The sequence below is a fragment of the Quercus lobata genome, unplaced genomic scaffold, assembly GCF_001633185.2.
Source record: "Quercus lobata isolate SW786 unplaced genomic scaffold, ValleyOak3.0 Primary Assembly Scq3eQI_404, whole genome shotgun sequence".
Taxonomy (NCBI): Eukaryota; Viridiplantae; Streptophyta; class Magnoliopsida; order Fagales; family Fagaceae; genus Quercus; species Quercus lobata.
The window spans coordinates 100764-117711 of NW_022154729.1; positions in this window are offsets into that span (position 1 = coordinate 100764).

The window sequence follows — 16948 nt, forward strand, 5'->3', positions numbered from 1 at the left end:
CAGTTTTCCATTTAATTTTCATGATTTTGTGCGTTTAACGAATTCAAACTTTTCAAAAAATTCAGACTATCTATAAATCTAATTTACACAATTTTATTTTGTACTTTCAAGATTTTATACAATCAACAAATTCGAACAATCTGCACATCTAAATTTTGTTTTTTACAAATTTGAACGATATGTGCATCTAATGTACACAATTTTCTCTTGAATTTTCATGATTTTGTACTTTCAACGAAATCAAATTTCTTAACAAGTCCAGAATATTTGTACATCTAATGTACACAATTTTCCATTGAATTTTCACGATTTTGTACGTTCCACAATTTCGATTTTCCATTCAGATTTCACGATTTTGTACGTTCAACAATTTTGAAATTTTCATCAAATCAGGATGATTAGTACATTAGTACATAGTTTTAAATTGAATTTTCACGATTTTGTACATTTGACGACTTCAAATTTGGAAACAAATTTGGATGATCTGTACATCTAATATAATTACTTTTCCATTAAGTTTACACAATTTGGTATGTTCTTCAATTTTCATTTGAATTTTCACGATTTCACACACTTAACAAATTCGAATTTTTCAACAAATTCGTACTATCTGTACATCTAATGTACACAATTTTTTCTTGAGTGTTCACAGTTTTGTACATTCAATGAATTCAAATTTTTAAACAAATTCATACGATCTATACATCTAACGTACATACTTTTCCATTGAATTTTCATTATTTTGTACTTTCAACGAAATCAAATTTTTCAACAAGGCTAGACTATCTGTACATCTTATGTACACCTTCACGATTTGGTACGTTCATTGATTTTCCATCGATTTTTCTCGAATTTCTACATTCAACTAATTTGAATTTTTTTACAAATTCGAATTTTTCGAGGCATTTACCATTAGGTGATTTATACGAATCATTCATTTTTCTTTCATGGAGTTTGTCTATTATTCATATGGTTACATATTTGTTAGGTTTTAAAGATTTAGGATTTTATGTATTTAGAACTCTAATTTGTATTGTTGGCAAACCATTATCAAAACAATGTGTTTAGAAGTGTTTTAGTCTAGCTCAAAGTTGTGCTTTTATGTAAAGTTGGAATCGAGTTAAAGCAGGAAAGCATTGTGTCTTTCGGCCTGGCTCGATCGATTGAAGCTTAGGCTCGATCGATCGAAGCTCGGGCAGAATGATTTTCTGCAGATTTTTCCAACTTAGCCCTAGGTGTTTTAAAACGTTTTTAGGGTTTCTTATTTGTCCTAAGTATAAAAGGCAAACCCTAGTCACATTTTAGTGTTGCTCATATTGCGGTTTGTGTAAATCTCTTGTGAGATTTAGAGGAGTTTTCCTTTACACAAACTTAGGGTTTTCAAGGAGAAGATTTATCTACACCTTGATGATCAATTCAGTTGCTGCCATTTAAGCTTAAAGAAAACACAAGCGGGTGTGCTTGTATCTGGTGGTGAATCCAAGAAAGAAGGAGTCCATGGATTCGGAGCTTGCACGTGGTCGTGTCAGTAAGTTCTACTAGTGGGTAGTAATAAGAAGTCGAGCATGGGGGCTTGTAAGTCTTATTGTATGAACTTCGATTCTTTCAAGATAGTGGATTCAAGTGTACCTTGAGGATAGCTAGGTTAAATCCTCTCCAGGTTTTTACCGGTTTGGTTTCCTGGGTGATCATATCTTGTGTTATTTATTTTTTACTGCTTTGCATGATTTGATCTTTGTTATTGTAATAACCTAGACTTGTTAAATTGGACTAAGTAACAACTTGGCTAATTATCTAGGTTAAATCAATTATTTAAGGGGTCTAAAAACTGTCAAGTGGTATCAGAGCGGGTTGCTCTTTTGTTGTTGATCTTTTGATCACTGAGCTGATCCTTGACTCCTATTGTCATGGAACACGGACACTCTCTAGTTATTCCTCCTCACTTTAATGGGAATAATTATGCTTATTGGAAAGTAAGGATGAAAGCATTCTTGAAATCTATTGATGAGAGAGTGTGGAACTCCATTGAATACGGATGAGAGAAGCCCACTACTCCTGTTAGTGAGTGGGAAACTTCTCAAAAAGAAGCAGCTGCGTTTAATAGTAAGGCTATGAATGCAATCTTTAACGCTGTTTCTATGGAGGAATTTAAGAGAATCTCTAATGTTGAAGTTGCTCATACTGCTTGGAATATCCTCCAGACTGTGCATGAAAGCACAAAGACTGTCAAAATCAATAAATTGTAGCAATTGACTTCTAAATTTGAAAGCATTAGGATGTCTGATGATGAATCTTTTGATGAATTCTATGCTAAATTGAATGATATTGTTAATTCTGCTTTTAACTTGGGTGAAATCTATGATCAACTTAAAATTGTTAGGAAGATTCTTAGATCTTTAACTGAAGACTTTAGACCCAAGATGACTGCCATTACTGAAAGCAAGGATGTGGACTCTATCCCTGTTGATGAACTTGTAGGATCTCTTCAATCTTATGAGTTGGATCTACCCAAAACTACCAAATCCAAATCAATAGCTCTTAAGTCTGTTGATGATGTTGAAGGTGGTGGATTTGATGATGAGCTCTCTGCTACAGAGATTGCTTACCTTGCCAAGAACTTTAGAAACTTTCTCAGGAACAGTAATAGAAAGACAAAAGGCACAAACACTGTTGAACCTAGAAACTTTAGGAAGCATGATCCCACTAAGGTTAACAATAATGATAAACCTAGAGAAAAAGTAGGTCAATCTTCCAATAACTCTTTGGGCTCTCAGTGTTTTGGATGTGAAGGGTATGGACACATGAAATCTAAATGTCCTACCTATTTGAAGTCTAAGGGTAAGACTATGGCTGTAACCCTTAGTGATGGTGAAGTTTCTGATAATGAGTCTGATTGTGATGAGGATGGAAACTTCATTGCTTTCACCACTACTGCTGTAGTCGATGAAAGCATATCTGTTGAAGAGAACCCTTCTGATGGGGAACTCTCTAAAGATGCAGATCTTCAAGAGGCCTATAATAAACTTTGCAAAGTTGCTGCAAAGGATGCTATGAATGTTGAACTTGGCCTGAAGAAAATTGAATCTCTTCAGCTTGAAAAGAAGAATTTACTTGTTAAACTGTTTAATGCTAATGAACTTTTGAACAATGTGAAAACTGAAAATATATTTTTGCCTGATAAAGTTAAATATTTGGAACTTGATTTATCTGTTGCTAGATCTGCTAGTTCTAAACTTGATCAAATGCTGAGTGTTCAAAAGTCTTCTTCTGACAAAATTGGATTAGGTTATGTTGAAAGCATCTCTGTGTCTGCTCCCCATTCCACAAAGTTTGTTCCTTCATCTTCATCTTCTTCTTCTGAACCTTCTGTGAGTGAGATAGTGAGTAAAACTGTCAAACCTCCTGTGAGTGAGGTTGTTAAACCCATAGAAGTTTCATCATCTAGGAAGATCAGGGTTGATCTGAAAGAGTCTAAGTCTAAGATGCCTACCCTATCTAAGGACAAGACACATGATAAGCCTGCATGGGTTTGTCACTTTTGTGGAAAGTCTGGACACATTCGTCCAAACTGTTACAAGCTGCAAGTTACAAAGAGAGCAAACAAACCAAAAGTACCTGTGCCTCAAGCACAAGATCCTATGGTACTTATTGGTGAATTGGTAACGGTTTTAAACCTTTATTCCAATCCTGGAGTTGGTAATCATTCCCATGTGACTAAGAACTCCAATGCTCATGGTGGATCTAAAAGGTTTTGGATGCGAAAGACTCGAACTAACTAAGTCTTTCTAACATGGTCCTTGTGCTTCATTGCTCTACCCTTTGTGACCATTGTTCTTTGGTTTTGTTGTGTTTTTTGTTTTCTAGGATTTGCATTGCATAACATTCATACATTTTGACAGTTTTTAGATCCCTTAAACAATTGATTAAACCTATGTAATTAGCCAAGTTGTTACTTAGTCCAATTAAACAAGTCTAGGTTATCACAATAATAAAGATCAAATCATGCAAAGCAGCGGAAAATAAATAACACAAGATATGATCACCCAGGAAACCAAACCGGTAAAAATCTAGGGAGGATTTGACCTAGCTATCCTCAAGGTAAACCTGAATCCACTATCTTGAAAGAATCGAAGTTCATACAAAAGGACTTACAAGCACCCCTGCTTGACTTCCTAATGCTACCAACCAGTAGAACTTACTGACACGACCACGTGCAAGCTCCGAATTCACGGACTCCTTCTTTCTTGGATTCACCTCCAGCTACAAGCACACCCGCTTGTGTAGTCTTTAAGCTTCAATGGCAGCAACTGAATTGATCATCAAGGCGTAGATAAATCTTCTCCTTGAAAACCCTAAGTTTGTGTAAAGGAAAACTCCTCTAGATCTCACAAGAGATTTACACAAACCGCAAATATGAGCAACAGTAAAACGTGGTTAGGGTTTGCCTTTTATACTTAGGACAAATAAGAAACCCTAAAAACGTTTTAAAACAAATAAGGCTGAGTTGGACGAATCTGCAGAAAAGCAATCTGCCCGAGCTTCGATCGGTCGTGCCTAAGCTTCAATCGATCGAGCCAGGCCGAAAGCCACAGTGCTTCCTGCTTTAAACTCAATTCCAACTTTACATTGACATACAACTTTGAGCTAGCTTTAAACACTTCTAAACACATTGTTTTGATCATGGTTTGCCAACAATATACATTAGAGTTCTAAATACATAAAATCCTAAACTTTAGAACCTAACAAACTCCCCCTTTGGCAATCCGTGACAAAACACAACTTAGAAGCTCAAAGTTTACAAAATGAAAAGCCCTTTACAAAATAATGCTCATAAACCAAATTCAATCCTAACTACTATCCATCAGTTGCAAGTGTAGACAGCAGCTCAATTGAATCAACCTGTATATTTCCTGAAACACTAAACAAAACGCATAACCGCATGTGTGGAAATAATACAAGTAAACAAAATAACTTCTTGATTTCAAACAACACACAAATAAAGACATATATCAATGAATAAATCATAAATATAAATCAATAAGCAGTTTGAAACAAGAAACAAATAAAGTACCAACAAAAATATAAAACTCCCCCTAACATGAATATCCCATCAAAAACAAGGTAAGAGCTAAAAATGTTAAGAACATAGTAAAGCACCTAGATACAATCTAAAACTCCACAAGCTCTAACCAAAAACAAATAATCTTCCCTTGAAAACAAAAATCCTACAAGTACTCCCCCTTTTTGTGACGGAATGCCAAAGGGTAAACAAGATATCCATCATCAAAAGGGAGGTGGTCTAAACTGCGCCAACTCCACACGCAAGGCACGGATCTCATCAAGTACGTCTACCAAAATCTGTCCTTGAGCCGCCTGAACGTTCAAGGCATGATCCAACGTGCGACGAATGTCTGAATCATCCAAAGCAGTCGGTGGAGGAACAGCAGCATCAGCATCAGCAGCAGCACCTGAAGTCTTAGCAGCAGCTGTACCTGTAGAAGAGGGAGGAGGGGGAACACTACTAGATGACGCACCTCTAGGACGAGGAGGAGTAACTCTCAACTGAGCAGCCCTCTGACGAAGAAAGGTGGCACCTATGGGAGCTATCACATGAACAGGCTCACCCGACGAAAAACCATCTAGACCTAAGTAGAGCAGAATCCTATGAATGAAAATAGGATGAATCAGCGCATACCCTACGGTAGAACTCCTATAAACCTCGTTCAAAGAACGAAGGAACAAGTGAGGAAAACTGATAGACGCTCCAGAAGCAAAGGCGTACAAAAACACACATCGCTCTAAATGGATGGTGTGGAAGTGAGAGATAGGCCACAAGGAATGACACGCAATCCTAAAGAAGAGATAGGCCGTCTCGGTAAGCTCAGCGGACGTGATCCGAGGATCAGTACCCCACTGGATAGATGACCCAGTGATGTAAGACATGACAACATCTAAAGAGGGTGACTCATCACTGCATCCCGAACAACCAGCACCCCAAGAGCCTCAGCCACTACCCGAGGGGTAATGGTGAACTCTACACCTCGTATCCAACTCCTAACTAGGGTGTTGGAATCATAGACGTGACAAGAGAGGTTCGAGTAGAACTCTCTAATCAGGGCAGTCGGGGTGGATGATCTATCTCTAAGAGAGGCAACCAACCTCTAGACTCAAAATTGGCCCTAATGGCCGGATCAAGCGCATCTAACACAATAGCTCGCTCAGACCAGATCTTACGCTTACAGTTCAAGGTGTCATAGGCTTCCCTACACTTATCATTCTTAAACAGCTCAACTCTAGTGGGAGACTCAGAGGAAGTGGAAGTGGTCCTATGAGCTATAGTTTTCCTAGGCATGGTGCTAAGATAAGGATCAAAACACAGAGCGAAAGAACAAAAACCACAAAACCAAAAACCAAGGGCAGACTGCAAGTTAGCATAAAAAGAAAATATAGAATCAAAATCTATATGATGCATGAACAAGTTTAAATGTCGTGATGCATGTTCTAATGCGGTGAATTAAGTCCAAAAGGTTCATGTAAGGACACGATTCCTTTGCGGCCCAATAATGTTGTTGGGCTCGCACACGAAAGATCCCTCACAATATGATTTGTAGAGAGTGGGCTTGAAAAGCTTGGGTTTGGTCACGGGGCAATGTTCCGGTCCTGATTTTAGAGGAATTCCTATAGAAAAAGGAGTTGGGTTTGAATATTTAAACCCTATGGCGTCGCATCCTATGGGATTGGGCTCCTCAGACTTGATCCGAGGATCATTGAGGTCTTCCCTGGTTACCCGACGGCGGGTCTTTTTTATGATCTGCGTGTGTTATTAGGGTGTTTCCACCCATGGAGCCCTTTTTTCTGGAGGTGGGATCAGCCCCCCCACCAGATTCACTTGCTTCTTCTTTTATACTAGCATGTGTTCGCTGTCCTTCGTCCACGTGTAGGGTCAACCTTTACAAGACTGACATTGGTCCCATCAGTCCAATCCCAGAATTGTTGGGGATGGTTGATAAAGCTGAAGAGTACGGCTCTGTCAGGGGCAGGGCATTGAATGGCAATGAGAGCAGCTTTCCCGGATATTCTTAGATTCTCTTTTAAGTTTGGCCCTATACCATTTTTACCCCTCTTTTCCGGTGGGATTTTGGATCTGCTGAGGACTGAACTGTCCTCGGCTGCCTCCCAAAACTGTTTTGTGCTCCGTATTGTAGAGCTTGGGCCACAGCTCTCCTCGGCTTGGGCCTTCGGATTCTCCAGGAGCAACTGGGCCTGGCCCTTAAATTATTGGGCCCCACAATAGCCCCTCAAAACCCTGCTACCCGACTTCTTGGTTGGAAAGGAGGGTTTTGGTAAACCCGGGCCTTCAGTATGGCTTATTTAATTCAGCCCTGCATTAATGTGGGCGGTTTTCCACCTGTCCAGGAAACTCGCCGTTTTACAAGGTATTCCCCTTAATCTGCTCGTGATCTACTCCTGCCGTTTGGCTGTCCAAGACGCGCCTTTAATGACTTCCCTTTACGAGGCTCATTTACGTTCGGCGGCTCATCTGATGAGGTGGGGAAGTGGAACGGACACACCTTTATTCTTCAAATTCTTTTGGAAACCTGAATGAATTTAATTCCCTCCGTTTTGCCCTTCCTATAAGAAGGCAAGCAGGAGGCCATCACTTTCGTGCAGACACCCTTCCATCCTCCTGAGATCTGAAACCCCTAGCCTCCCTTAGCGTTTACTTAACCCCACTGTTATACACCACATCAGTATACGTTTACCATAACGAGTGATGAAGGAATCAGACCCCTCCTCAAAACACCATGTCCTAATAAAGCTCGAAATGGCTCGGTCAGGGCAAGGATGGCGGAGACTTAAGATTCGTCCCGCCTCCCTTTCAGCCAAAATCCGAAGCAGGGGCTCGTCACGTCAAACTTTCGGCGTGATTGAGTCGAGAACACCTACTATCAGCACCACCCGGCTCCTCACGAGCATACCTAACATGGCACCAGTGTGTTAGGAGTCAGGGCTGAGGCAGGGGCTAAGTGCCTCTGCTTCTTCCTCTCTTTGTTCACTGGTGCCCTCCTCCGCCTTCCTCTCCTAGTCTTCCCAGCACCAGATCCGTCCTGGTGCTGTCCTTTTTCCCTCTTTTGCTCCTTTTTCTTTCTTTTCGTCTCTTCTCTCTTCTTCTCCTCCTTCCTTACTCATGTCCTCCATCTTCTTCATTCATCTCCTCCATCTTCTTCATTGATTTCTTCCTTACTATTTCCTTCTCCTTCATCTTTTCCCAAAGAGGGTTCTTCTCTTAATATGTGCAACATTGAGGCAGAGACTGGAGGGACTTTGAAGACGAGTTTAAAAGGCGCCTGACCGTTTACTTATCTGTACTGCGGATGTTAGTGTTGCTTCGGCAGCTCATCTTTTGTATAGGCTTGTTGAAGCCCCTTTTTGTACGTTGTAATAATTTTTAATATTAATAAAAATTGTTGTTATTTTATTTCGCATGTTCTGTCTCTATGTTTTTGTAAATTTGCAAGCGCTGCTCGGCACAATAATATAGCATCTAAATCAATGACGACTAAGACCAAAATACTTGATAATAAAAAGATGTCGCCATAACTTTAATAGAAGTGCTTGGCACAATAAGGCCGACCAGTGAAAAGTAATACTTACCCCATACTAGCCGAGGAGAGAACCGAAGGCTTGATGCCGTGTGAGAAATAACCATCTGAAGACATATCACCCGCCAAATGAACAGCCCTCTTAGGCTACTGAATACTGGGGCGTTCCACCACCTTCCTTACACCTTTGTTGGCCTTAACCTTTTATGGTGTTCAAGCCGTGGATGAAGTAACCTGACATTTTTATCAAGTAGCCCATCTTACGAAATTCAAACCTTTTCTTATCCAAGTAGTTGGTTTCCCCATTGGCTTGGGTCCGAGGACCATACAAGGCCTTGGTTCAGTTTATCCCTTTTCCTCAGGTATCTCACAAGTTGCTGAGCAGGAGGTTGTCCTCGGCAACGGTTATTCCTCGGCGTGGGCCGTAGTCCGTGGGCCTCCATGCAGAACGGGCCTGGGCCGTGAATTTACTAGGCCCACAAATTAAGAGGCATTTCCGTAGTCTTTGGTCACGCGGTACTTTTTGGCGTCCCAGTGTTCGAGGTGCGCCTTCTCGAGACTCCTTTAATATCGTGGTTGCAGATGGCGTGGGAAATCGAGCCGGAGACATTTTGTCCGTAGCGTTCCTTGGGACGCTGCGTGAATTAAATGCCACCACCTTAGCTTTTTAAATAAATAGGAGAGAAAGCTGCCTTACCCGTGCGCAAGTCCTTCAGTTTCCTCCCTTAGTATATCATGTTTGAGGCGAGGGTTGGGGAAAAGGAACTCTCTCCGCCACAGAGGCGCCGTGTCCTCCTGAGACTCAGAGTAGTGAGGTACGGGCAAAGGAGGCGTAAATTCAAGGGAGCATTCCGTTTCGTCAGAGGGGAAAGGGTGTTTCTCCCTCTTTTAGTCAAAATCTGAAGCAGGTTCTGTTCACGCCAGAATTTTGGTGTGTCAGAAGAAAAATTCTCTGCCATCAGCGCCTCTGCCTCTTTGCAGGCAAATTTTTGGTGAAGGCTCCTCAACTTCCGGCTCCCTGCACCTTTCCTTCAGCGGTGTGAGGCTCAAGTTGGGTTCTTTTGCTGCCTGAGTTATGGGCGTGCAAAAGCATTGACGAGGAATAAGGTCTCGAAGCAGTAGCCAACCTCTCCTCTGAGCTATCTCCTCGGCTTTATCTTCACTCTCTTGTATTTTTCTTTTACTTACGTAGTTAACTCTAATGTAAGCTTGTTTCAGCTTTTCATTGTACATGGTACTGTTCCTTTGTCTTAATAAAAGATGTGTTTATTTCTTTATACATACTTTTCTTCTCTGCAACAACTACTTTGTGCATGAATATTAAATCTAAGCCTGCCTTTGACGATATTCTGGGCAGAAAAATGCCTTAACACAGATTTCTATTGGTTTAAACTCACAAATATTATCAAGTATAACAATGGTAATCCTCAATAGATTAAACTCTTGGAACTAACCGGGATAACTGCTGAGTGCTGCGCGATGCACGCTAGACCAATGTCCGAGAACGATAAATTCTAAATAATTCGTCCGAGAGGGTAGCCGAGTAGCGAGGGACTTTGATTGTGCTTTTGGGTAATATATTGTACCGTATCGCATCAACCCCTTTGGCACTGGGGATCCGAGGGTAGACCGGGGAACCCGTGCAATTAAGGGATTGACCCAACTGTTAACGAGGAGTTCTCTTCGGATGGATTTTGAGGTTTATGTGCCATAGTAGTTTTTTTTTTTTTTTTTTTTAATAGTTGGTTTCCCCATAGGCTTGAGTCCGAGGACCATGCAAGGCCTTGGTTCTGTCCAAAACTTGTAAGTTTTTTTTTTTTTTTTTTATATTTTTTTTTTATGTACTTGGTTTCCCCATAGGCTTGAGTCCGAGGACCATGCAAGGCCTTGGTTCTGTCCAAAACTTATGATTTTTTTTTTATGTACTGGGTTTCCCCATAGGCTTGAGTCCGAGGACCATGCAAGGTCTTGGTTCTGTCCAAAACTTATGATTTTTTTTATGTACTTGGTTTCCACATAGGCTTGAGTCCGAGGACCATGCAAGGCCTTGGTTCTGTCCAAAACTTATGATTTTTTTATGTACTTGGTTTCCCCATAGGCTTGAGTCCGCGGACCATGCAAGGCCTTGGTTCTGTCCAAAACTTATGATTTTTTTATGTACTTGGTTTCCCCATAGGCTTGAGTCCGAGGACCATGCAAGGCCTTGGTTCTGTCCAAAACTTATGATTTTTTTTATGTACTTGGTTTCCCCATAGGCTTGAGTCCGAGGACCATGCAAGGCCTTGGTTCTGTCCAAAACTTATGATTTTTTTATGTACTTGGTTTCCCCATAGGCTTGAGTCCGAGGACCATGCAAGGCCTTGGTTCTGTCCAAAACTTATGATTTTTTTTATGTACTTGGTTTCCCCATAGGCTTGAGTCCGAGGACCATGCAAGGCCTTGGTTCTGTCCAAAACTTATGATTTTTTTATGTACTTGGTTTCCCCATAGGCTTGAGTCCGAGGACCATGCAAGGCCTTGGTTCTGTCCAAAACTTATGATTTTTTTATGTACTTGGTTTCCCCATAGGCTTGAGTCCGAGGACCATGCAAGGCCTTGGTTCTGTCCAAAACTTATGATTTTTTTATGTACTTATGATTTTTTTATGTACTTGGTTTCCCCATAGGCTTGAGTCCGAGGACCATGTAAGGCCTTGGTTCTGTCCAAAACTTATGATTTTTTTATGTACTTGGTTTCCCCATAGGCTTGAGTCCGAGGACCATGCAAGGCCTTGGTTCTGTCCAAAACTTATGATTTTTTTTATGTACTTGGTTTCCCCATAGGCTTGAGTCCGAGGACCATGCAAGGCCTTAGTTCTGTCCAAAACTTATGATTTTTTTTTTACTTGGTTTATTTTTCGACCATAAGCCCCTACACCAGGGCGGGGAAAGTTGGCTTGAGGCTGGAAGCCCCTAGAGATGCCCGCGCCCTTAGCACTGCGAGTCGTAGCCCCTAGCAGAAGTTTACGTCGGAGCAACAACTATATGTCGCCGGAGACGGAGGAGACCACAGAAATTTCTGCTTGCCAAAGAGTTTATTCCACTGCCACCTGGGCCAACGCGCAAGCTTTCCCACAGACGGCGCCAATTGTAAGGACACGATTCCTTTGCAGCCCAATAATGTTGTTGGGCTCGCACACGAAAGATCCCTCATAATATGATTTGTAGAGAGTGGGCTTGAAAAGCTTGGGTTTGGTCACGGGGCAATGTTCCGGTCCTGATTTTAGAGGAATTCCTGTAGAAAAAGGAGTTGGGTTTGAATATTTAAACCCTATGGCGTCGCATCATATGGGATTGGGCTCCTCGGACTTGATCCGAGGATCATTGAGGTCTTCCCTGGTTACCCGACGGCGGGTCTTTTTTATGATCTGCGTGTGTTATTAGGGTGTTTCCACCCATGGAGCCCTTTTTTCTGGAGGTGGGATCAGCCCCCCCACCAGATTCACTTGCTTCTTCTTTTATACTAGCCTGTGTTCGCTGTCCTTCGTCCACGTGTAGGGTCAACCTTTACAAGACTGACATTGGTCCCATCAGTCCAATCCCAGAATTGTTGGGGATGGTTGATAAAGCTGAAGAATACGGCTCTGTCAGGGGCAGGGCATTGAATGGTAATGAGAGCAGCTTTCCCGGATATTCTTAGATTCTCTTTTAAGTTTGGCCCTATACCATTTTTACCCCTATTTTCCGGTGGGATTTTGGATCTGCCGAGGACTGAACTGTCCTCGGCTGCCTCCCAAAACTGTTTTGTGCTCCGTATTGTAGAGCTTGGGCCACAGCTCTCCTCGGCTTGGGCCTTCGGATTCTCCAGGAGCAACTGGGCCTGGCCCTTAAATTATTGGGCCCCACAGTTCAAATTACAAAATTGGCTTGAACATTAAGGTTTTTAACACAAAAACGCTAAAATTTGGAAAACCACTTGATTAATTTGAAAAATATTGACGAATTAATCATTACACATGATATAATAACAAAAATAATGACCAAATACATCAATTGGATAAGCCAATTTCATCAATTTAAGCCAATTTGACAAAATCCCCAATTCGGATCAAATTCAAAACCCTAGAATTTTCAATTTTTCAAAAACCACAAAATTGATCAAATTAAACTATAGGAAACATTATTATAACATCATAACACAAAAACCCATTGATCAATTTCACAAGAATAGGTTCGAATCATCAAAAACCCCCAATAAGTTCGAAGATGCCGAAAATACCCATGATAATGCATGAAATCAAGAAATAAACTTGAAAAAGAAGGGCAAAAGGGACTTACCGGCTTCTAAGGACAAAAACCTTGCAAAAATCTTGAAGGAAAACGACAAAAATTGAATGGTGGAGCCAAGAGCCAACGCGGAGAGAGAGAAGAGAAAAGAACTATTTGAAAAGTAAGTTTGAAAAAGTCCAATTCTGCCTTTTTGAATAACCTGATTCACGAGTTTCGATCGGTCGAAAATCAGCCTCGATTGGTTGAAACAGACAGAGACTCCAATCCTGCCTTTTTGAATAACCTGATTCACTATGTTTACCAATATCCATTCTCACCATCACCGCGTGTGCCACATGCCCTTTCTTGTTCACACTTTTTTTTTTCCTTTTATTGTGAAATTCTAATGCCCTTTTTTTTCTTTTTTTTTCTTTTTTTTAAATTTGTAGTGGATTAAAAAAGTGGTATAATTGAAATGAATTCAAAATTTTCAATAAAAGTTTTCAAAGTGACATTGTTATTGTGAAGATGTTGCCTGCGTATCACTAGGTTGCCCTTTACCTTTTGAATGTGTTTTGTACCTACTATCGTAAGAATTTTGGAGATAGAGTAGGAAGTAAATTTTGGGGACATAACATCTGTTTTATGGATGAGGGCTAAGATGAATTCCTTATTCTTAATAATTTTTTCCAAGAGTGCACTAATAACATGATCATAGCATAAATTAAAGTGTAGTAAACTGAATGCATCTAGATTTTAATAATAAAAAAGTTTGTAGTGAACATATTTTGGAATGCAAAAGAAAAGAGCAGATGAAGCTGCGTAGATAGTAGATAGAGAACGTAGAGAATGTTTTTACGAATAAGAGATATAAGTATGGAAATTTATAAATGAGGAATAATAAATAAGATAGTAATCAAGATAAATGATATTATAATAAGAATAATGAGTTATTTTTTTAGATCTACTCAAATTCAACGCAAAAAAAAAAAGTGTTAACTCTAAAAAGTTAGATCTAAGTGTAATATAATTTGTATAATTTGAACGCATGTGTAGTCAGGGATGAATCTCTCTCTCTCTCTCTCTCTCTCTCTCTCTCTCTCTCTCTCTCTCTATATATATATATATATATATATATTAATAGGTGAACAGAAAATCAAATTAGAATTTTAAATTAGAGTTCTAATTTTGCGCAATGTGTCCTAAATTATTTATTCTTAAACAGTTTTAATTCTTAATTTCAGAATCGAAGGTGAGACCACTTCATAAATATTCATCTAAATAAGTTATTCAATATAAAAATCAAAGAGTCTAGCATAAATAAATCGTAAAAAAAAAAAAAAAAAGGCACTTCACAATAATTTTTTTTTTTAAATGGACATTTTACACTTTATACCTAATAATATCTTTACAAATTTTTTAAAAAAGTTAACAAAATATAAAAATGAGTATAAATTGTATTAAATTTTATATATAAGAATTATATTATGCATCTTATTAGCAAACAACCCAAAAAAAAAAAAAAAAAACTCTAGTAATTTTTGTACGAAAATGCCCCTCGGTCAGACTGGCCAAGAATTTTGACCGGAATCAAATGTCGGCATGTATGCAAAAAAACATGTAGAGAGCTTATTAAGAGAGCGAAGAAACAAATGCAAAATTCTTTAGAAAGAAAAGAAAAGGAAAAAAACTCGTATGAATTTTGTACGAAAATTCCCCTCGGTTAATTTGGTCAAGAATTTTGACCTCTATCAAATGTCGACGTGTGTGCATGAAAACTTTTAGACAGCACATTAAGGCATTGAAGAAACAAATGCAAGTCATTAGAATGAAAAAAAAAAAAAAAAACTCGTATAAATTTTAAACGAAAATGCCCCTGTGTTTGACTGATCAAGAATTTTGACCTGAATCCAATATCGGTGTTTTTGGATGTAAACTTGTAGATAGCATATATAGAATTCCAAGAAACAAATGGAAAATTCTTTCAAAAAAAAAAAGAAAAAGAAAACTCGGACCAATTTTGTACGAAAGTGCCCCTTGGTTTGGTTGGTCAAGAGTATTGACCTGAATCAAATGTCGGCGTGTATGCGTGAAAACTTGTAGAAAGCACATTCAGACGTCCAAGAAACAAATGTGAAATTATTTAGGAAGAAAAGAAAAAAAGAACTCGTATTAATTTTGTACGAAAATGCCCTAGGTTAGACTGATCAAGAATTTTGACCTGAATCAAATGTCGGCGTGTGTGCGTGAAAACTTGTAGACAGCACATTATGTCGTCGAAGAAACAAATGCAAAATTCATTAGAAGGAAAAGAAAAAAAAAAAAAAAAAACTTGTATCAATTTTGAATGAAAATGGCCCTCGGTTAGATTGGTCCACAATTTTTCACCTGAATCCAGTATCAGTGTTTTTGCATTAAAACTTGTAGATAGCATATATAGAGCTCCAAGAAACAATTGGAAAATTCTTTTGGCAAACAACCCAAAAAAAAACTCTAGTAATTTTTGTACGAAAATGCCCCTCGGTCAGACTGGCCAAGAATTTTGACCGGAATCAAATGTCGGCATGTATGCAAAAAAACATGTAGAGAGCTTATTAAGAGAGCGAAGAAACAAATGCAAAATTCTTTAGAAAGAAAAGAAAAGGAAAAAAACTCGTATGAATTTTGTACGAAAATTCCCCTCGGGTAATTTGGTCAAGAATTTTGACCTCTATCAAATGTCGACGTGTGTGCATCAAAACTTTTAGACAGCACATTAAGGCATTGAAGAAACAAATGCAAGTCATTAGAATGAAAAAAAAGAAGAAAAAACTCGTATAAATTTTAAACGAAAATGCCCCTGTGTTTGACTGATCAAGAATTTTGACCTGAATCCAATATCGGTGTTTTTGGATGTAAACTTGTAGATAGCATATATATAATTCCAAGAAACAAATGGAAAATTCTTTCAAAAAAAAAAAGAAAAAGAAAACTCGGACCAATTTTGTACGAAAGTGCCCCTTGGTTTGGTTGGTCAAGAGTATTGACCTGAATCAAATGTCGGCGTGTATGCGTGAAAACTTGTAGAAAGCACATTCAGACGTCCAAGAAACAAATGTGAAATTATTTAGGAAGAAAAGAAAAAAAGAACTCGTATTAATTTTGTACGAAAATGCCCTAGGTTAGACTGATCAAGAATTTTGACCTGAATCAAATGTCGGCGTGTGTGCGTGAAAACTTGTAGACAGCACATTATGTCGTCGAAGAAACAAATGCAAAATAGAAGGAAAAGAAAAAAAAAAAAAAAAACTTGTATCAATTTTGAATGAAAATGGCCCTCGGTTAGATTGGTCCACAATTTTTACCTGAATCCAGTATCAGTGTTTTTGCATTAAAACTTGTAGATAGCATATATAGAGCTCCAAGAAACAATTGGAAAATTCTTTTGGCAAACAACCCAAAAAAAAAAAAAAAAACTCTTGTAATTTTTGTACGAAAATGCCCCTCGGTCAGACTGGCCAAGAATTTAGACCGGAATCAAATGTCGGCATGTATGCAAAAAAACATGTAGAGAGCTTATTAAGAGAGCGAAGAAACAAATGCAAAATTCTTTAGAAAGAAAAGAAAAGGAAAAAAAGTCGTATGAATTTTGTTCGAAAATTCCCCTCGTGTAATTTGGTCCAGAATTTTGACCTCTATCAAATGTCGACGTGTGTGCATGAAAACTTTTAGACAGCACATTAAGGCATTGAAGAAACAAATGCAAGTCATTAGAATGAAAAAAAAAAAAAAAAAACTCGTATAAATTTTAAACGAAAATGCCCCTTTGTTTGACTGATCAAGAATTTTGACCTGAATCCAATATCGGTGTTTTTGGATGTAAACTTGTAGATAGCATATATAGAATTCCAAGAAACAAATGGAAAATTCTTTCAAAAAAAAAAGAAAAAGAAAACTCGGACCAATTTTGTACGAAAGTGCCCCTTGGTTTGGTTGGTCAAGAGTATTGACCTGAATCAAATGACGGCGTGTGTGCGTGAAAACTTGTAGAAAGCACATTCAGACGGCCAAGAAACAAATGTGAAATTATTTAGGAAGAAAAGAAAAAAAGAATCGTAT